Genomic DNA, 22587 nt, shown 5'->3' with positions numbered 1-22587 from the left:
AAATATTTTTTCAAAATTAAATTAACTTAAATATTTTTCAAAAAAAAAATCCTTCAATAGAATTAACTAATTATTAACTCAGATTGGGTAGGATGCAAAATTAAGGACTTACTTCAATCAAACTGTCTTTTGATCCATCAACTACTTTATGTGTAGGAATTGGATCAATGGGTGTTGGACAGTGGATGCTCCAGACATATGACTGGAGATAGGTTGAAGTTCACTAAGCTAAAACTAAAGAACCTAGGATCAGTTGCATTCGGCAACGATGGAAAATTGAAAGTAATCGGAAAAGGTAATATCGAACTTAACTCCGATTTTATTACTTGAAAAGTGTTATTAGTTGAAAATTTTAATTTTAATTTATTAAGTATAAGCCAATTATGTGATACTGGTTACTCAGTTAATTTTACCAAGTCCGAATGTATAGTCAAACATATTGATAATCCAAAAATCGTACTTAAGGGCACAAGGAAAGATAATGTCTACACCATTTATCTATCAACACCCTCGATAAAGTGTTTTCTAACACAACAAGAGAAAACTGAGTTGTGGCAAAGGAGATTGGGTCACACTCACACAAGACTCATTTCAAAAATGAGTGAAAATGGACTAGTCAGAGGACTGCCCAAATTAAAAGTTATTGAAAATTCAATCTGTAATGCGTGTCAACAAGGAAAACAAACCAAGTCAACCGACAAGTCAACCAATCTAGGTAGGACAACTTGTTTACTTGAGCTCCTTCACCTAGACCTATTTGATTCACACGGAGCCAAGTCACTAAGCAAGAACCAGTATTGCTTAGTTATAATAGATGATTTCTCCAGGTTCACCTGGGTAAAATTTCTAAAAACAAAAGATGAAACCTTTGAAATATTTAGCAATTTTTGCAAATTAACAGAAAATGAAAAATACACTAAAATTAAAAGAATAAGAAGTGACCATGGAGGAGAATTTGAGAAACATAACTTTACTGAATTTTGTGAAATAAATGGATACAAACATGAATACTCCTGCCCTAGGACCCCTCAATAAAATGGTTTAGTAGAACGTAAAAACAGAACCCTACAAGAAGCTGCTAGAACCATGTTAAACAAATATAAACTATCTAATCAATTCTGGGCTGAAGCAGTTAGTACAACATGTTACATTCAAAATAGGATTTTAATTAACAAATTTTAAAATAAAACACGCTATGAAATTTATTATAATAAAATTCCTAACTTAAACTATTTAAAAGTATTTGGGTGTAAAGTCTTCATTTTGAACACTAAAGACTACTTAGGGAAATTTACATCAAAAATAACCCCGGGAATATTTTTAGGGTATTCAACAACCAGTAGAGCATATAGAGTGTATAACAAAAATACCCTAAAAGTAGAAGAAACAATAAATATAATATTTGATGAAGAAAATAAGTTACCCAACACAATAAATGAAAATGAAAATATAGAAAACATTAACCCAATAAACACAGAAGATGATGAAATTCAACTTGAACCTATTGAATCTGAATAACAAATCACTAACTCAAATGGTATACGACCAAATAGAACAAGCACAAACCACCCATCTGACCAAATTTTGGGTGACCCAACTGTAGGAGTCAGAACCAGATCATCTTATAGAAACCAGAGCCAAATAGCCTTGATCTCAAAAATCGAACCCAAAACCATAGAAGAAGCCCTACCAGACCCAGATTGGACTCTAGCAATGCAAGAAGAATTGGCCCAATTTGAAAGAAATCAGGTCTGAGAATTAGTGCCGAAACTAGTTTACAAATCCATAATTGACACTAAATGGGTTTTTAGAAACAAATTAAACGATCAAGGTGAAACAGTTAGAAATAAAGCTAGGTTAGTAGCTAAAGGATTCAGTCAAGTAGAAGGGTTAGATTATGACGAGACCTATGCTCCAGTAGCAAGACTTGAATCCATTAGATGTTGCTAGCCTATGCAGCACACAAAGGATTCAAGCTATTTCAAATGGACGTAAAATCCGCATTTTTAAACGGATTTATTAAAGAAGAAGTGTATGTAGGGCAACCCCCAGGATTTGAAGACTTAGAACAACCAAATTTTGTCTTTAAATTAGAAAAGGTCCTATATGAACTAAAACAAGCACCTAGGGCTTGGTATGAACGTCGGTCCAATTACTTAATATCAAAAGGATTTAACCAAGGTCAAATAGACCCAACCCTTTTCGTAAAAACCTTAGAAAATGACATTTTTATAGCCCAAATTTACGTTGATGATATTATTTTCGGTTCCACAAACTCTAAATTTCTAAAAGAATTCACCAAACTAATGGAAAGTGAATTCTAAATGAGTCTGGTAGGAGAACTTAATTTCTTCTTAGGTTTACAGATTAAACAAACTAAAGATGGAATTTATATTTATCAAACTAAATATGATAAGGAATTAATTAAAAAATTTGGCATGGAAAACTCAAAAATAATCAATACACCAATGGCTACAAATGTTAAAATTGACTCAGACTTAGCAGGTAAATCAGTAGACTTGAAATACTATTGAAGTGCGATAGGAAGTCTACTGTACCTAACTGCAAGTCGACCAGACATTATTTTTGCAGTAGGTATGTGTGCACGATACCAATCTTGTGCAAAAGAGTCTCACTTAACCCTTGTCAAAAGAATCCTTAGGTATGTTAAGGGAACCCTAAATGTAGGACTATTGTATCCTAGATCTGGCACCCTTGACCTAAACGGCTACTCTGACTCAGACTATGCCGGATGCAAGCTAGATAGAAAAAGCACAAGTGGTAGCTGTCAATTTCTAGGACAATGCCTAGTAAGTTGGTCAAGTAGAAAGCAACACTGTGTTGCTTTATCTACCACTGAAGCTGAATATATAGCCTTAGGTGAATGCACATCTCAGTTGCTATGGATGATGCATACCCTTAAAGACTATCAACTTGAGTATCATAAAACTAAAATCTTAATTGATAATATAAGCTCAATAAATCTAACAAAAACCCCAATTCATCACTCAAGGACTAAACATATAGAAGTGAAACACCACTTTGTAAGGGATCACGTAGCTAAGGGTGATATTGAACTCAACTATGTTGAGTCAAAATCTAACCTAGTTGACATCTTCACAAAGCCCTTACCTGAACTTGAGTTCAGCTCACTTAGAAGGCAAATAGGAATGTGCTGGGTAGAATAGATATTAATTTTCAAAACTCACTGTCTTACTTCAAAACTCGTTCTTTTATTCTTTTCAAAATCTAGGAAAAATAATGATTTTAACATCCCATTTTCTTAGAATTTTCAAAAATATGACTTAGCCTAGGATCTACCCTAGAAATCTTGTTCCCCTAGATTTAAGCCAAAGCATCTCACAAACACCTAGGTATACCTTGCTTGTGTTTGTAAAATATAGAATGGTGTGAGATGCACTCAAGAATGCTTATTACTGTGCATCAATATGAGTCTGGGCGTTAAACACTTTATTAACAGTAATCAAGTCAAGTCTTCCAGCCTTAGTCAAATCTAACTGGACTAAATGACTTTACTTGACTAACCAAGTGAAAGTTGTTGCCTTCTAAGCAATCAGCAAGTAGCTAACAGTTAGACAGTTGGTGAAGGAAATGTTAAGCTTAAGCATGCTTACACTTTAGGGCTCTGATACCTGATCAAGACAAGGTGAATAAGTTGCCACATGCTTGGACTATAAGAACCTAAGAATTTATTAAAACATTTAGTCAAGGGGGAGTGAATTCTTCTTTTCAAGCTAGTTCTCATGTAAAATAAAAATTATCTTTGACTTGGTTTTAAAAATTATTTTTGACTTAACTTAAAATAAAAAATTATGATAGATGTAATATTGAATTAACATTATTTTTAAAAGCTTGGATTTTCAGGTAATCATTTTTCAAAACTAAGCACTAAAATTATACAAATCCTTTAAGTTTGTTTTTCAAAGCTAAGTACTTAAGTTAAGCTTTTATGAAAATCCTTTTAAAGTTAAATACTAAAGCAAAGTTTTTTTAAAAAATATATATATATACCTTTAAGTGTTTTGTCAAAATTTTTTTTATATAACTCATTTTTTCAAACAACAATTAGTTTCAAAAGATTAAGTTTCGCTAATTTTTGTTGAAAATGAGTTAAGTATTTTCAAAACCATTTCAAATTGAGCTTCAAAAGACTTGTTAAATTTTAGCTATTTTTTTTTTTAAATTTAGCTAAGTGACTCTATAGCCTTTTTCAAAATTAACTAAGTTAAATATTTTTTTTCACAAAAGGGTTTTCAAATTTAGCTAAGTGTTTACCAAAGTAATGATTTTCAAAATGCTAAATTTTGCTAAGTTTTTGTTGAAAACACTAAGTATTTTCCAAGGCATTTCCTAATTTAAGTAAAACAATTCTTTTTGAAACACTAAGACATTAAATAATGGCTACTCTTCAGGGGAGCTTAAACTAATTATTCTTTTCTCTTCCTGATATTCTTTTTGATTTATGTCAAAGGGGGAGAGAAAAGTCAAAGTTAAAGAAATTAAGAATTTAAACATAAAGAGGAGCATAAGTCTTACAAGCATAAGTCTTACAAATTTTTTTCATGCTCTTGTTTAAATTTCTTAATAATTTCATATTTAAATTTTGTTATACTTTTACTAAACTTTGAACTGTATTGTCATAATCAAAAAGGGGGAGATTGTTGGTGCGGGAAGTATCCGATTATCAAACCGGTGTTTTGATTATGTCAATGGGTTCAAGTTAAGTTGTTTTGTTATCTAATGAGCTTAAACAAGTGTGCAGGAAAATTCTAACTGCGGTTAGGCAGGTGGAAAATCCTAAGGGGCAGTAACCTTAGGTCCTAGGGGGTGGTAACCCTAGGTGAAGGAGAAAAACCCTAAGGGGCGGTAACCTTAGGTCCTAGGGGGTGGTAACCCTAGGTGGAGGAAAATCCTAAGGGGGGGTAACCTTAGGTCCTAGGGGGTGGTAACCCTAGGCGGAAAGTCCAGTCGGTCTGGAGGACCGGACTGGCATAAGGTAAATCTCCTGAGTGGAGTAGGTGAGGACGCGTTCCCCGTAGAGGGAACAGTAGGCGTCGGGTCGACCTAAGGTTTCCGGTCGGAAACCCGAAGTCAGACCCGGACAGGCCGAAGGTTGTCAATTTATTTGTTTATTATCTTTTGTGTTCTAACTCTGTTTTGCAGGAAACTAACACTTTTGTGCAGGGTTAGTACTGATCGGGATCGGTTGACAGAACCTTGGGGCCGGTCGACCGAACCTTTAAGATACCAGATCAGATCTTCAGAAGTTGGACCGGGTTCGACCAGGGATCGGTCGACCGGACCTCGGGATCGGTCGACCGAACCTGGGATAGGTGTCGACTGGATCAATCCGAGGAGTGCGGGTTAGAGGAGACTGATCGGTCGACAGAACCTTGGGATCGGTTGACCGAACGCAGGGATAAAGTTTGAGCAGATCAAAGAAGAGCGACGGATGGACGGATCAGATGCAGTGGAGATCATCTAATCGGTCGACCGAACATGAGGATCGGTCGACTGATCCGCTTCGGGTCAAATCTGATCCCGAGACTTGGGGATCTGGATCAGACCTTGCAAAGCTATAAAAAGGGGCCTCGAGGTGCAGCTCAGAACATCGAATTCCGAACAGAAGTCTTGTGCTCTCGTGTGCGCCTTACGCTTCAACAATGCTCTGCTGCAACAACGAACTGAACCTCCAACGCTCTTTTACTTTCTTATTCGTTGGTAAAACTTTCTTATTTGCTCTTAACTGTAATTGCTTCTAGCTTGTAATAGATCGAATTTATAGTTGTTGCCCACCGAAAGCGGTCAAGGACCGCGGGCCTTCGAGTAGGAGTCGAGATAGGCTCCGAACGAAGTAAAACACTCGTGTTTTGTGTGTTTTCATTTACTTTCCGCTGCGCTTTTAATCTGTGTTTTAAATCGCTAAAAATAGCCACGAGCGCTATTCCCCCCCCCCCCCCCCCCTCTAGCGCTTTCGATCCATCAACTTATACTTCCATTCTCCTTGAGCCGGGATTCTATTAAATAGAATGGCTTTAGGATGACTCTGAAACTTAAAGAGGCTATCTTCTACCTGACGAGGGATGAAAAAGTGGTGGAACAAGCGAGGAGATAAGGGAAAGCTAAGTAATCGAAAGACGGCGATCAAAACCAGCTAAAATAGAGAAAGATTGAGGGATGAATTGATTCAGCGGTATATGGAAATATACGTTAACCTCGACAAGGAAAGGGTGGAGAGGAAACTGAAAGCCAGATACAGCTTGTTCCCAAAAAATAGCAACGCTCATTAAGGGTGGAAGATGTTGGATCGAAAGCGCTAGAGGGGGGAGGGTGAATAATGCTCATAGCTATTTCGTTCGATTTAACACACAGTCGAAAATACGCAGCGGAACTAAGTAAAGAAAAGAGCACACACAAACACAAGTAGTTACTTGGTTCGGAGCCTTGAGTGACTCCTACTCCAAGGCCCACGCTCGTTGAGCGTTTACGTTGGGTAACACTTATAATCTTGAAAATAAATTACAAGCTAAATACAGAGAAAAATGGAAATTAACTTAATACCAACAACAAAGAAATGAAAGCTGAAGCTCCGGGTCGTCGGGATGATGTTGCAGCACTTCGGGATCGTCTCGTTAGTAGCTTATAGCGTTAGGATTGCTCGGAAGTTGTTGTTTTGAGCTACTGCCTCGACCCCCTTTTTATACTGTGCTGGAGGCGCCTCCAAGCCTGTCCAAGGCGCCTCCAGGCCGCCGAGTCGCACAGGTGGATCAGCGCAAACCTGGTCGCACCTTATCAGGTTTAAGGCACCTTCAAGCCCTAGTCCAAGGCGCCTCCAGCTTCATCCGAAGTGCCTCCCGCTCCTCTAGGCAGCTGGCTTCGGCTTGCACCCGAGGCACCTCCAAGTCCCATGGAGGCGCCTCGAACACTGTTCATCTGAGGCCAAATTTGCTTCTTTGTTCTTGCAAAATGTGTTAGTCCTAAACACATACCCTGCAAAACAAAGTTAGCACAGAAATGATATAACAAATGATAGTCGACAGTCATCGGACTGTCCGGGTCTGACTTCTTTGTTCCTGCAAAATGTGTTAGTCCAAAACACATACCCTGCAAAACAAAGTTAGCACAGAAATGATATAACAAATGATAGTCGACAGTCATCGGACTATCCGGGTCTGACTTCGGATTTCCAACCGGAAACCCAAGGTCGACCTAACGCCTACTGTTCCGTCTATGGGGAACGCGTCCTCACCTACTCCACTCAAGAGATTTACCTGTTGCCAGTACAATCCTCCAGATCGACTAGACTTTTGCTCAGCGTTCGAAGCTTCTTGACTTTCTGCTAGACTTCCGCTTCCCAGCCCGTCCAGTCTTCCACCTGGTTCGCGACACCAGGACTTTCCACCTAGGGTTACCACCCCCCAGGGTTTTCCTCCTACCTGACCGCAGCTAGGACTTTTGCCTAAGTACCACTTAGGACTTTTCCTGCAAGCTTCATGAACCTTGTTAGATCACAAGACGACTTAACTTTGAACCCTTTGCCATTATCAAAACTTGGGTTCGATCGTCTGATGCTTCCCATACCAACAATCTCCCCCTTTTTTATTATGGCAACTCAAATTCAAAGTTAAGTAAAACAAATGCATAAACATAAGCATGCTTTTAAATAAGAAGTTTAAGCACAAACGTAAGCATACTTAAGTAACAAGTAAGGATAAGTACAAGCTAGAGAAATTTTAAACTTTATGAAAGTTAAGGTAAGGATAAAATTTTCAATGTTAAGGCTCCCCCTTAATAAGAGAACTCTTATCCTTAATTTGAATTTTTCCTTAGTTTGATTTTTTTTTTTAATTTCTTTTGTCCTACTCTCCCCCTTTCCCATATATCAAAAGACTTAGTAGAAAAACTTAGTAAAAATGTTAAAGCCCAAAAATAACATTTAAAACACCTGGCTTTTAAAACTTTGTAGGAAAAATTTTGTAGGAAAAAACTTAGTAAAGTTTTGCTAAGTGCAAAACAACTCTGTTTAGCCAACATTTTGAGAACTTAAGATTTTAAAGACTTTATTTAATGATTCTTCATTAAGCTTAAAAGTCTAAAAAGGGATTTTCTTAAGTATGAAAATTGAATTATGTTTTGAAAAAAACTTTTAAGGAAAATACTTAGCTTTTAGCAAAAGGATATTTGGCTAATTTAAAGAACATTTCAAACACTTAGCTTTTTTATAATTAAGTGTCATTGTAAAACTCTTAGTTAAATGTCTAAAGAAATAATTTTCTTTCAACTAGGTTTAAAGAGCTAGTTTGAAAAATAACTTTAGTAAATTTTGAAACTTAGTTGAAATCCTTGAGGAAAAATAAATTTTCAAACTCTGTTAGATAGATTCAAAAAGCTTTGTTGGTAAATATGTTCTTAATTTTGAACAAGCTTTTTGAACAAGAGAAAGAGATAAACTTCACTAAATTTTCAAAAGATTTTGAAAAGTATAAAAAAATATTAAGAAAGTCTAAGACTATTTTTTTTAAAAAAAAATATTTCTACGAATAATGAATTCCAAAATACTTAATGGCCAAGGAGGAGCAATAAGTTTAACTCTTAATGTCCAAGCATTAGTCGAGTTAAATTGATTGCAAGTTGTTAACTAAGTTCTTTTAGTAAGGTATCAGAGCACTAATGTGCAAGTTGAGTAACCCTAAAAATCAAACACTTAATTTCTTGGCCACATGTCTAACCATCTAATTACTAGCTGATTGCCTAGAGGACAACAACTTTCACTTGGTTAGTCAAGTTAAGTCAATAGATCCAGTTAGATTTGACTAGGGCTGGATGACTTGAGTTGATTACTGTAAATGAGGTATTTAACGCCCAAACTCATATTGATGCACATATATAAGCATTCTTGAGTCTAGGCTGTACCCTATGCATCTCACACCATTCTATGTTTTTCAAGCACAATCAAGGTAAGCCTATGTGCTTGTGAGATGTTCTGGCTGAATTCTAGGGGAACATGATTTCTAAGGTAGAGCCTAGACTAAGTCCAAATTTGAAAATCTAGTAAGATTGGAATTTTGAAAACAAAATTTTCTTAGAATTTTTAAAACACAAGATGATTTTGAAAACAAGTAAAACATTTAAGAATAAAGGTAGGAAACTGATTTGAAAATCAAAATCTATTCTACCCAACACATTCCTATTTACCTTCTAAGTCCACTCAACTCAAATTCAGGTAAGGGTTTTATGAAAATGTCAGCTAGGTTTGATTTGGACTCAACATTGTTGAGTACAATTTCACCTTTGGCTACATGATCCCTTACAAAATGGTGTTTTACCTCTATGTGCTTAGTCCTTGAGTGGTGAATTGAATTTTTGGTTAGATTAATTGAACTCATATTGTCAATTAAAATTTTTATATTTTTGTATTCTAGTTGATAGTATTTTAGTGTATGCATCAACCACAGAAGTTGAGAAGCACACTCTCCTAGGGCTATGTATTCAACTTCAGTAGTGGATAGAGCAACAGAGTGTTGTTTTCTGCTTGACCAACATCATCAGTCATATGTCTGGAGCATCCACTATCCAACATCCACTGATTCAATTCTTTATGTTCCTACACAAAGTGTTTGAATTGGACTCTATTTGATGAAAAGAAAGTGAAGTGATTACGCTTGAGTTCGTATTAGGATTTTGAAACAATATTTTAAGTTAATTAAATTTTGAAGAAAATATTAAATTTTGAAGGAATATTTTAATTTTGAAAATGTTTTAAGTTAATTTAATTTTGGAAAAAATTTAAGTTAATTTAATTTTGAGAAATTTTTAAGTTAATTTAATTTTAAAAAAATATTTAAGTTAATTAATTTTTTAAAAATATTTAAGTTAATTAATTTTTGAAAAATATTTAAGTTAATTTATTTTTGAAAAATATTTAAGTTAATTAATTTTGAAAAATATTTAAGTTAAATAAATTTTGAAAAATATTTAGTTAATTATATTTTGAAAAATATTAAGTTAGTTAAATTTTGAAAAATATTTAGTTAATTTCATTTTGAAAAATATTAGGTTAAATTTAATTTTAAAAAGTTATTAAAGTTAATTTGATTTTGAAAAATATTTAAGTTAATTAATTTTGAAACATATTTAAGTTAATTAATTTTGAAAAATATTTTAATTTAATTTTAAAAAAAACTTTAATTCTGGTTTAATTTTGATTTTGATTTATAATTTGTCCTTAGTCATCTGACCCGATCTAAATTTTCAATCAAGGAATCTTATAATATTGTGAGATGAATTAGGTTCAATTTTAGGTTTTGATTTAACTTTGTGTTAGATTCAGGTTTAGCTTTGGGTTCAATAAGTAGACATTCTTTAGATAAACTTCTGGGCTATGGTGAGTCATAAGGACATCATTAAAGTAACCATGCCTTCGAAGTTTTCTAAATAGTCATACCATTGAACTTAGTACAAAACCTTGGTCTAACTGGTAAGGATCCATAAAGGGTAGCTTCGGTCAGTTCCACTTAGCCAAATGCACCAGGTCGAAGCCATATCTTCCTAGACATGCGATGACTAAGCTTCCCCAACGTACTATCATCCAATACTTCATCAGTACCGTGAGTCAAGTTAACCCTAACCCTTTTTATTCTAACCTTAATTACCCTGTCGGGTAGTCTACTCTTGGTTACCCTTGTCATGTCGATTAAGTTTGGAGGTGCCAGCTATTTTGGAGCCTTCCCTTGGATTTTCAAGATTTTGTAAGAATTTAATTTCTAAATTTGATTTATATTTTGAATTAATCTGAATTTTTAATTTGAATTTTATTTAATTGAATTTTAATTTTAGATTTAATTTTAATTTTAAATTTAATTTGATTTGAATTTTAATTTGAGTTTTAAATTTTAAATTTAATTTTAATTTGATTTGAATTTGAATTTTAGATTTAATTTTACTTTAATTTTTTATTTAATTTTAATTGTGGATTCTAATTTCATTTTATTTTTATTATTTTTCTTCTAGCTCCCCCTGGATCATAACCTCGGTATGGTCTATCGGGGTAATGTATTTGATCCTTAGGGACCCAATATTGACCAAATCCAACTTGATTAACCAGGTTGGAGTTGGGTACCCATGCTTGGACTGATTTACTATTAGGCATGTTTAATAAGGGTAGATAAGATCTATATTTTCTTTTGGTTTTATATCGTAGATCAGTTTTGTTGTAAATGGCTCTTTGTGTCCCAAGAATTAGGTCAAGTTTCTTGGAGCCCAAAGAAAACCGTTCTAAATTTTTCTCCAAATCCTTGACCTGAATTTTCAGATTAGAATTTTCTTCCTCAGGTTTTTAGACTTGAGTTGAACCTCCAGTCTGAACTAGGTTAGGCAAGGTCTTGGAGTCAGTCACTTCTTTAAGGACTGCTACTTCCTTTAGAAGTGACTTGATCCAAGATTCAATTTTGCTAATTTACGTAATAAATAATTAACTAAATTATTAAGTTTAGGAATGCTTACAGCGGTGTCAGGCCCTTCGGAAACAGAAACAGATACGGATCCGTGGCTTCGTTCGGACTTGGCCTCCGATTCTCTCTCGCTCTCGGACACAACGATCTGGTCCCGGGCCATCAGTGCGAGGAGACTCGTCTGATCGAGTTCTTTGTCGGTGTCTTCTTCTGAGGATTCGCCCCATGTCGCCTTCAGCACCTTCTTTTCCCTCTGCTTCTTTGCATCCTTCTGATTTGGGCAGTTGGCCTTGATGTGCCCTTTTTGGTTGCACCCGTAGCAAGTTACCACGAGCTTAACTTTTGAGCTTGGTTGACTCTCCTTGGATTGGACTGCTTTCTTTAGGTCTCTCATGTTGAAGCCCTTCTTCTTCTTGTAGAGCTTCTTCACCAGATTCATGAGTTCGGAGGTCAATTCGTCATCTTCATTGTCTGAGTCAGGTTCGTCGTCCGACTCCGGTTCAGTTCTTCGCCATGATCTTGGTTCGCGTGTTCAACTGGTACCTGCAACCAAAGCAATACCCTTTCGGTTGGCTGTGTATTAGTCTGTTCATGCAGTTCGAATTCAGAAAATAGTTCATCTAGTCTAATGGAAGATAAATCCTTGTTGACTTTGTAGGTATCTACCATTGGTGCCCACAATGTACTCCTTGCAAAAGCATTTAGAGCGTACCTTATAATGTCCCGATTTTCGACTCTCTGCCCGATCGCATGGAGAGAGTTGAGAATGTCTTGTATGTGAGCATGGAGTTGACTTGCTGTCTCTCCTTCCTATATCATTAGATTATATAATTTATTAAAGAACAAATCTCTCTTACTAACCTTGGTATCGGAGGTGCCCTCGTGGAGTTCGATCAGCTTCTCCCATAGCTCTTTTGAGTTGGAGAACGGTCCAACTCTGTTGAGCTCTTCCTTGGTCAGTCCGCACTAGAGGATGCAGGTAGCTCTGGCATCGGCTTCCACTTTCTTGATTAGGGATGGTTCCCATTTTTCGCAGGGTATAGGCTTGCTATCTTCGTCGGTTGGAAGTTGCAGTCCAGTCTTGACGATCATCCATGTCTCGAACTAGATTTTGAGGAATGTTTCCATTCGTCCCTTCCAATACCCGAAATCTTCTCCGGTGAAGAGCGGGGGACGAACGGTGCTGAAACCCTCTTGTTAGGCCATTGATAATATGCAAAAAAAAAAGAAAAACAGAAATGTCCCAAGACTAGGTCTTGGATTAGCAGTGCGGGAAATAAAGTTAAGATTATGAGCTCGAGTGGTGTTGCACCAACTTCGAGCTAAAACCATTTCAAAAAAAATAATTAGAATGTAGCTATTAAGCTACATTCTAATTGACTCCGTAAAATCGAAAACACCACGAAAAAGTTTGCATGATTGATGGTTGCACCAAATCAATGCGACCCCGCTCTGATACCAATTGTTGGATCGAAAGCGCCAGAGGGGCGGGGGTGAATAGCGCTCGTGGCTATTTTGTTCGATTTAACACAGAGTCGAAAATATGCAGTGGAATTAAGTAAAGAAAATAGCACACGCAAACACAAGTAGTTACTTGGTTCGGAGCCTTGAGCGACTCGTACTCCAAGGCCCACGCTCGTTAAGCGTTTACGTTGGTCAACACTTATAGTCTCAAAAATATATTACAGGCTAAGTACAGAGAAAAATTGTAATTAACTTAATACCGACAATAAAGAAATGAAAGCTGAAGCTCCGGGTCGTCGGGATGATGTTGCAGCACTTCGGGATCGTCTCGTTAGCAGCTTGTAGCGTTAGGATTGCTCGAAAGTTGTTGTTTTGAGCTGCTGCCTCGACCCCCTTTTTATACTGTGCTAGAGGTGCCTCCAAGCCTGTCCAACGCGCCTCCAAGCCTGTCCAAGGCGCTTCCAGGCCGCTGAGTCGCACGGGTGGATCAGCGCAAACCTGGTCGCACCTTATCAGGTTTAAGGCTCCTTCAACCCTCCTCAAGGCGCCTTCAAGCCCTGGTCCAAGGTGCCACCAGCTTCATCCTAGGCACCTCCCGCTCCTCTGGACAGCTGGCTTCGGCTTGCACCCGAGGCGCCTCCAAGCCCCATGGAGGCGCCTCGGACACTGTTCATCTAAGGCTAAATTTGCTTCTTTGTTCCTGCAAAATGCGTTAGTCCCAAAGACATACCTTGCAAAACAAAGTTAGCACAGAAATGATATAACAAATGATAGTCAACAGTCATCGGACTGTCCGGGTCTAACTTCGGATTTCCAACCGGAAACCCTAGGACGACCCGATGCCTACTGTTCCATCTATGGGGAACGCGTCCTCACCTACTCCACTCAGGATATTTACCTGTTGCCAGTGAGATTCTCCAGATCGACTGGAATTTTCCTCAGTGTTCGAAGCTTCCAGACTTTCTGCTAGACTTCCGCTTCCCGGCCCGTCCAGTCTTCTACCTGGTTCACGACACCAGGACTTTACACCTAAGGTTACCACCCCCTAGGACTTTTTCCTGAAGCTCTTGACCCACCAAAACTTTTCGCATAGGGTTACCACCTCCTTTGACCTAGGGTTACCACGCCCTAGGGTTTTCCTCCTGCCTAATCACAGCTAGGACTTTTGCCTAATGACCACTTAGGACTTTTCCTGCAAGCTCCATGAACCATGTTAGATCACAAGATGACTTAACTTTGACTCCTTTGCCATTATCAAAACATAGGTTCGATCGTCTGATGCTTCCCGCACCAACAGAAGATGAGGGCGATCTTCAAGAGTAGGAAGAGTCATATATGAGGGGAAGTCATAGTTTACTTGGAGTTCATACGCTTCTGGTTCTGAAAGATCAGAAGAGCAATGGGCAAACCATTCGAGAGCAGAGGAAGAAGCCATTATGAAAAAAGGGGGTTAGTAGAAGGAATCGCGAATTGAACAAGAAGGAGAAAAATCTCTAGAAAGAAGAAGATGATGAAATAAAACTCCACTTGCCCGCTTTTCCCCCTTTTCAAAACCCTTTCACAATTACCAAGGTTGACAGCATAAGAAATGATATTCCCGAGAAAAGCGTTATGTTTAAAAAAGGAGAGGTATCCCAAAATGAAGGATCATTCTGAATTCTTGGTAAGATGATGTGTGTAAATATTATGATAGTTTATGTATGTTTTTAACGCACATTCACGTGCTTTATACATACATATTCTTCGTATGATCACCTCTTTTATCATGTACTCATCATATATATTCTTTTGTTTGGATATCTGCTCTTTGCTTGGTTTTTTGTTGACAGGGACAACTTTCGGAGCAAAAATAGTGATTGTCAACGCACCAGAATGAGCTAGAGAACACGGTCGTGCAACCTCGCACGGTCATGTGGCCAAATAGGAGAGGAGAAGTGCACGACCGTGCAACTCTTGCACGGCCGTACGACCAACCCAGAGGCAGATCAGAGCTTGGTCGTGCATACTTGCACGGTCGTGCCCCCCATGACCTCAACCAAGCAGTACACGTCCATGCAATACCGCACGACCGTGTCCCTAGAGCCAAGCCCCAGGTTCACATGGTCGTGCCAATTGACATGGCCATACAACATAGCTAGAGATAAGAAAGGGAACGACCATGCCATCCTTACATGCCCGTGCTGTCGTAGCTGTGCCCTAGCCTATAAAAGGATTTTAACCCTTTTCATCAAGGGGGGAGAGCTGGGAAGTGAGCCGTCAGGGAGAGAATCGACTTGGTGTCGTTCTACGTCATCCAGGACATCCATCCAACGATCCTTCATCACCACATTAACTCCAGAAGCAAAGGATTGGATCTGAAGATCAAACGTTGTTGTTGGATAAGCGTCTTTTCTCTTTCTCTCTTCTTGTTTGAGAATTGTATGCTTAACATTATGTCTTCGGGTTTTTCTCTGACATCTATGGAGTAGAATGTTTGTTCTAGGATGAGGGAGTAGTTGTGTATCAGTTTGATGTAAGACTCATACTTTTTCCTCTATTTAATTGGATGATTTCACATGCTTTCTTTCGACTACTCGATCTCTATATCATGTTAATTGATTTTGTAGGAAATTCCTATCTCGTAGACAGAATATCCTAGATCGTACACTCGAGGGGCCCTAGTGACAAGGGTAACCCGTTCATGGACATGTAAGGTACTTTCTTGAAAGGAGAGGCAACTCTTCCACAGGGAAGTAAGAGACCAAACTAAGCTCCTTATTTATATCCTTAGTGACACCAATTAGAGTAGTGTACTTTTGATCTACCGAGGCTCCCTAGTGACAGGGATTAACCGTAATAGGATTTCATAGGGATCTTCTTCATTTGGTACCTAAGAAAAGATACTTCAGCTTCCAGCGAATGCATGTTGATGGACAATGAGTAAAGGAAAGAATGTGATACATCAATACCACCACAATGAAACCGAACTCCTAGAACTCGTTATAACCAAGTAAATTACTCTCTCTTCACTAGTTCTCATTTCCGCTTCTCATTCCCTTTTCTTTAGATAACTCACAACCATCGATAGTTTAGCTAATCTTAAGTGAACCATTGCTAGTGCTTATAACTAGTCCTCGTGGGATTGATAATCTTATTACTGACGACTAATCCGTGCACTTGCGGTTTGTAACAAATTTTTGGCGCCATTGCTGGGGACTACGTCTATAACATTAGCAAGAATCAATTAGATTATACTAGACTTAGTTTTTCCTTTGTTTTCCCTTTTTCTATCATTCAACATTTTAGAGATAAATAATTCTATTTTTATTTTTCTTTATTTTCTACATTTTATTCCATATCTTATTTTTTCATGCGTAGAGCTAATCTTTCAGGACAACTTCTACCGTTTGATCCAGAGATTGATAGGACTTTCTTGAGAAGAAAAAACCTACAGAAAGCATTTCAGGCAGCACAAGAATCTTCAGAGATGGCTGACAAATTGTTGAAGGATTATGCAACACCTTATGCACGAGGGGTTCGGTCTAGCATCACTCGACAGCCAATTGAAGCCAACAATTTTGAAATCAAGCCTGCAGTGATCCACATGGTTCAGCAGAATCAATGCAGAGAAGGACTACACGATGATCCAAACCATCACTTAGAGCTTTTCTACGAGATATGTGGTACTATGAAAGTGAATAGAGTTCCTCCAGAATCAGTGAGATTGCTTCTTTTTGGATTTTCCCTGAAAGATAGAGCCAAGTAGTGGCTAAATTCCCTTCCAGCAAATAGCATATCATCTTGGGAGCAGTGTGAGCAGAAATTTCTAGACAAGTTCTATCCACCGAGCAAAACTACCCACATAAGGAAATTGATCACTAGCTTCAAACAGATAGACTCAGAATCATTATTTGAAGCCTGGGACAGATTCAAAAGTATGCTGAGGCAGTGCCCCCATCTTGGCCTTGAGAAATGGTTGGTTCTACACACCTTCTACAATGGAATCAACTATCACATGAAGGTATCCCTCGACTCTACAGCAGGAGGAGCACTAATGAACAAGAGCCTTGATGAAGCCGAAGAGATCATAGAGAATGTGGCTCAGAACCACCATCAGTGGGCAACTGAAAGATCTGGTGGTTCTTTCTCAGGGAATCCAATAAAGGCGTCAGGAAAATTCGACGTAGATGCAGTCACACTCATGTCTAAAAAACTGGACTCTCTGACCAAGAAGTTTGAGGCCATGGGGAACAACAAGAGCACGGCCAATGCAATAGTTTGTGTTTGCGAAACTTGCGAAAGTACGGATCATGCTCAAGATACTTACCCCCTAGGGCCAATACAAGCACAGATAAACCAACTTGAGCAGTGTGATGCGATAGTCAGCTAAAACCAAAGGTAAAACAATTCGTACTCCAACACATACAACCCAGGATGGAGGAATCACCTGAATTTCTCATACCGAGGCAATCAGGACCAAGGGCTACTAAAACAAAGCTATCAACCTGGACAATAGAGCTACTCACCTGGGTAGCAAAGCTACTCATCTGGACAATAGACTTATCAACAACCACAAACTTCACAATTGTCCAGAATTGAAAAGATGCTGGAAGAAGCTCTCTCAGAGCAAAAAAAGATGAAGAATGAGATCAAGCTGTTGACTCAAAGAATGGAAAATTCTGAGAAAAATCAAAAGATGCAAGATAGCTAGATAGCTCAAATAGCCCAGTCCTTCTCAAGAGCACAGGGAACATTTCCATGAAAGCCAGATATAAACCTAATGGAACACTGCAACCGCATCGAGCTGAGGAGCGGACGAACTGTGGGAGAGCCCCAAACCATTACTCAGAAAGGACCTGATTCAGAGGAAGAGCCCTCTCCCCTAATGCCCAATCAGATCTAGAACATGGATGGAAAGGAGGTCGCCAAGAAAGTTGAAGGAACTCTTCAAATTCCCCCACAAAGTCAAATGATTCCTTTCCCTCAGAAATTGATAATATCCTAGAAGGATGAAGAGTTCAACCGATTCATGAAGAAGATTAAGGAAATTTGAAGAGTTCAACCAAATGCTGAAGTTCATAAAATTTTTAAAGGGAGTCTTATCTAACAGGAGGCAAAAGGGCGACTTCAAGACCGTAGCATTAACAAAGAATTACATCACTCTACTTATGGAAAATATTCCACCAAAACTTCAGGATCCAGGGAGTTTTTCCATACCTTTCAAAATTGGGCTTGAACTCATACAAAAAGCTTTCTACGACTTGGGAGCAAGCATTAGCCTACTCCCGTACTCCTTAAGTTAGAAACTGGGACTCTAGAACATTAAACTGACTACTATGGCACTGCAATTAGCAAACAATTCATGTAGATACCCAATGGGAATAGTGGAAGACGTGCCAGTAGAAGTGGTGGATGCATCATTCCCACAGATTACATTATCCTCGATATAGACGAGGATCCCAAGATACCGATCATCCTTAGAAGACCATTCCTTGCCACAGCTGGAGCCCTCATCGATGTGAAAAGTCACAAGTTATCATTGGAGGTCGACAAGGAAAGGATTGAATTTGATCTATCTGATTCTTCTATCAGCAACCCCTTTTCTCAAGGAAATTCTAGCAAGATGAACGTACACAAAGTCAAGGAGTGCAGTTTCCAAGAGAAGTCCCCTCCAGGGAGCGATAAGAAGTACATTTGTCCTGCACGCGTGAAACTAAAGATGTAGACTGGAGCATTGACCCTAGGGGGACTGTGCTTCCACGATATAGTCCACACTAGCTGCAAACGGGGTCGAGCTAAAGACCTAAAACAAGTGCTTCTTGGGAGGCAACCCAAGGGTTTTTCATTCTAGTTCTAGCAAGTTTAGTTGAGTACGTCTATTATTTCTTTATTTTTGGGTATTCATTTTTAGGATGTGTAGATCCTTCGTGAGCTGGCCGTGAGCGTTTCACCGGCGTGGAGGCGTCATGGGAACCAAAATGGAAAAAGGCGAGTCTCCATGCGCTTAAAGGAGTCGGTCGTGTAACCCCACATGACCGTGCGAAGCCGACAGAGGGACGAAGGCCACAGGCCGTGCAACCTTGCACGACCGTGTGGCCTATGAAGAGAAGTGAACAACACGGGTTGTGCCAATCGACATGGCCGTACGAGACCGCCAGAGATGGAGAAAAGAGGAGGTCGTGCCAATCGGCACGGCCGTGCAGAACCCCACCTAACCCGGTCGTGTCTATAAGACACGGTCGTGCCCCTACCCGTGTGCGCTACCTACTCCTCCAAAAGCCCTAATTTCTATCTCCTTCTCTCCCAAAAAGCCTTCTCCTCCGCACTACACCTCATCAAACCCTAATTCCTACCTCTAGAGCTCATTTTTTCTTAGATCTACATCTAGATCTAACACTTCTTCAAGCCACAAATCCGGAAAGAGAGAAGCAACTTCCCTATTTTTCCTTCCTTCTCCTCCTCTTCCATCCTCAAGACCCATCTCCACAAGAAATTCCTCAAAACATTGCACCATGTCACAGATCTTGAAGAGACTTCGTCGAGGAAGTAGTGGATCTGACGAAGGAGATGCACCGGGAGCCGACAAAGGCAAAGGTAGGGTGTCTTCTTCAAAAGGCAAAGGATAAAGGGTGGCATGCGATGAAGGTAACGAAAATGAGTTCAATATTATTGTTATAAATCATGAACATAAAGATAGATATGATATCCTTGTCGCTATAAAAATTATATGCACTAAATATATGGATCTCATTACTACGGATGTGCTAGTAATTAGGGATGACATAGATTTGATGATTAGTTCTTTAGATTGGAATGATATTATGTACACTCATGCACCGACTTACCCCCGCCTAGTCCTTGAATTTTTGAGCTTGATTGATGTTAAAATTTCATCTGAGGATGACTACGTAGGCGTCATAACTTTTAGGATAATGAATAAAGAAGTTTGGTGGACTTTTAGTGATTTTAATAATTATTTTGGTTTATTCATTGGTGGCGCCCGTGGATTTGATGATGAGATTAGATGGAATGAATTTTGGACATCAATAACCAGATCAAAGGACCCTTACAAACCCTCTAGAGCTAAAGCATCCCACATGCACAACCTGACCTTTAGATACCTCCACCGAGTGATGAGCAAAATGGTCTTTGGTCGAGGAGATTGATGGGGTGATTAGAAAGGTAGAACTCTATTCTCTTTGGGTGATGTTGAATAAAGTAGATTTTGATTCCGGATTTCATTCCTTGTAAAATTTGTTGAGGGCAACTAAACCATCTTTGGGTATGATAGTGTTTGGTGGATTGATCACCCAAATAGCAGTCAATCTGGGTGGTGAGCTTGATGGATTAGAGGTTATTCATGGTAATGACAAGATCGACATCGATTCTTATCTTGCAACGAAGATGATTTGTCAAGATGAGAATAGGTTTGCCTTCCCTAGGAACAATGGTTTTCCATTACCCCTTCCTTGCCCCGAGCGGACTTCGGTTCGCAACCCTGCGAACTAGGTGATTACTGATTTTATCCCCAAAACTGTCCCCTCCATTAAAGAAGAGACCGAGTACCACCAAGATCCCTCGTCATTAGGATTCCCGCAGCCTTCCGGACATCCGGAGCCTCCTAGGCACTCTTTTGCCTATGGCACGGGACCCTCTAGGTTTGATTTTTCTAACTTCTGTGCCTCCTTAGACTTCCTTCAGGAGAAGTAAAATACCCAACAACAATTGTTGGAGGGTCACTTCAAGTTATCAACGACCAGTTTAGGGAGGTATAGGACCATTTTCAGTTTACTAGGGACTTCCATAGTCAGGTGACAGAGTTCGTTCAAGACTATGAGGTTAACCAGGAAAGAATGAGGAATTTTATGGATGATATGGATATCACTAGACAACAAGTAGATGCCCTTTATCAATATCATCAACACATTGGCCATCTTCCTGGTATGCATAGATTTCCCTCTGGCACACATCTGGAACCCCCTTATCCCCTACCCCCGCCACCATATTGATTTCATTGGGGTGATGAACCGTTTAAGTCTTGGGGTGTTGTATCTGCACAACTCGAGTCAAGTTTTCTTTACTTTCTACATATTGTATTTTTCTATTTTGCATATCTTATTAGTTTGTTTTATTTACTTTGCTTTGTTTATTCACATTTTATTAGTTTCATATTTCTACTCATATCTCATTTGCATTTTTTCTGTTCTGAGGCATATCTTAGAACATCAAACCTGCTACTTTTTCCTACTACTTGTCCGATAGCATAGTGTCTAGCATTTTCTTAGTTCATGTGTTGTCGAGATAGTGTTAGTTTGCTTGGTGTATCTCCTTTCTCTATCTTTAGTAGCAAGAAATAAGCTAAGTATTGTATGAAGTTTGGTATAAGTTTTGGCCTAACCTTAAGGATTTATTTTCACTACACGTAAGTACTTAAGCTTGAATAGGAGAGATATTTTTGGAATAGTTATGATTCATCCGAATTGTTTAGTACTTTTGTTCCTATGGTGATTTCTTATTTATATTTTGGTTACTGGATGACCTCAAATCATGGAAGATCATTTGGAAAAATCTAAATCCTAAATTAGTGCTACCTCTATAACACAAAAAAAAATTAAAAAAAATCTCTTGAATAAGGGATAAAAATATAGTTATCGTGAGTGGAAATTAACAATTCACCCCTTTGAGATCGAGTTAGGTTATTGGGGAAATGATTGTTATGGTTCTATTGATTCTGAGTAGTATCCTTTGAGACCTTGTGTAAATTAAGGAAAATGAACCACGTGTGTGGCAGGTAAGTGCCTATCACCGGGAACATTTGGAACTCAATTGTATGACAATTTAACTAGGATAGAGAATTGAAACTTGAAGAGTTTGAGCTACTTATTGTACCAAGCACAAAGAACTTATGCTTAGGTCATACTTAGGTAACTCCACAATCATGCATATCAATGAAACTAGTTGATAGAGTTAGGAGAATGCACTAGGGATTATAAAACACTGTCAGGCACTTATGAACATAGTCTGTAGCGTTCTGCTTGAGGACAATCAAAGGTTCATGTCTAGGGGAGTGATGTGCATAAATATTATGATAGTTTATACGTGTTTTTAACGCACATTCACTTGCTTTATACGTACATATTCTTCGTATGATCGTCTCTTTTATCATGTACTCATCATATATATTCTTTTGTTCGGATATCTGCTCATTGTTTAGTTTTGTGTTTATAGGGACATCTTTCGGAGCAAAAACAACGATTATCGAAGCACTGGAACAAGCCAAAGAACACGGCCATGCAACCTCGCACAACCGTATGGCCAAATAGGAGAGGAGAAGTGCACAGCCGTGCAACTCTTGCATGACCGTGTGGACATCCCAGAGGCTGATCAGAGCTTGGCCGTGCATACTTGCACGACCGTGGCCCCCATAACCGCAACCAAGCAGTACATGACTGTGCAATAACAGCGCAGCCAGAGACATGAAAGGGCACGGCCGTGCCATCCTTACACACCAGTGCCACCGCAGCCGCGCCCTAGAAAATAAATGGGTTTTAACCCTTTTCCTCAAGGGGGGAGAGCCGGGAAGCGAGCCGTCAGGGAGAGAATTGACTTGGTGCCATTCTACACTGTCTAGGACATCTGTCCAGCGATCGTTCATCACCACATCAACTCCAGG

At 38.8% G+C, this 22587-nt stretch overlaps 1 non-coding gene across 1 annotated transcript; it reads right to left on the bottom strand.

Moving 5' to 3' along the window:
• Positions 1–16770: 16770 nt before the first annotated feature.
• LOC122028402 lies at positions 16771–16880 on the bottom strand. Its single transcript, XR_006124791.1, has one exon. It is a non-coding gene; the product is annotated as a small nucleolar RNA R71 (small nucleolar RNA).
• Between the last annotated feature and the right edge of the window lie 5707 nt (positions 16881–22587).

This window comes from Zingiber officinale, chromosome 10A, assembly GCF_018446385.1.
Source record: "Zingiber officinale cultivar Zhangliang chromosome 10A, Zo_v1.1, whole genome shotgun sequence".
NCBI lineage: Eukaryota > Viridiplantae > Streptophyta > Magnoliopsida > Zingiberales > Zingiberaceae > Zingiber > Zingiber officinale.
Note: the sequence above shows the minus strand (reverse complement) of the source record. Positions and strands in the feature narration are given on the sequence as shown.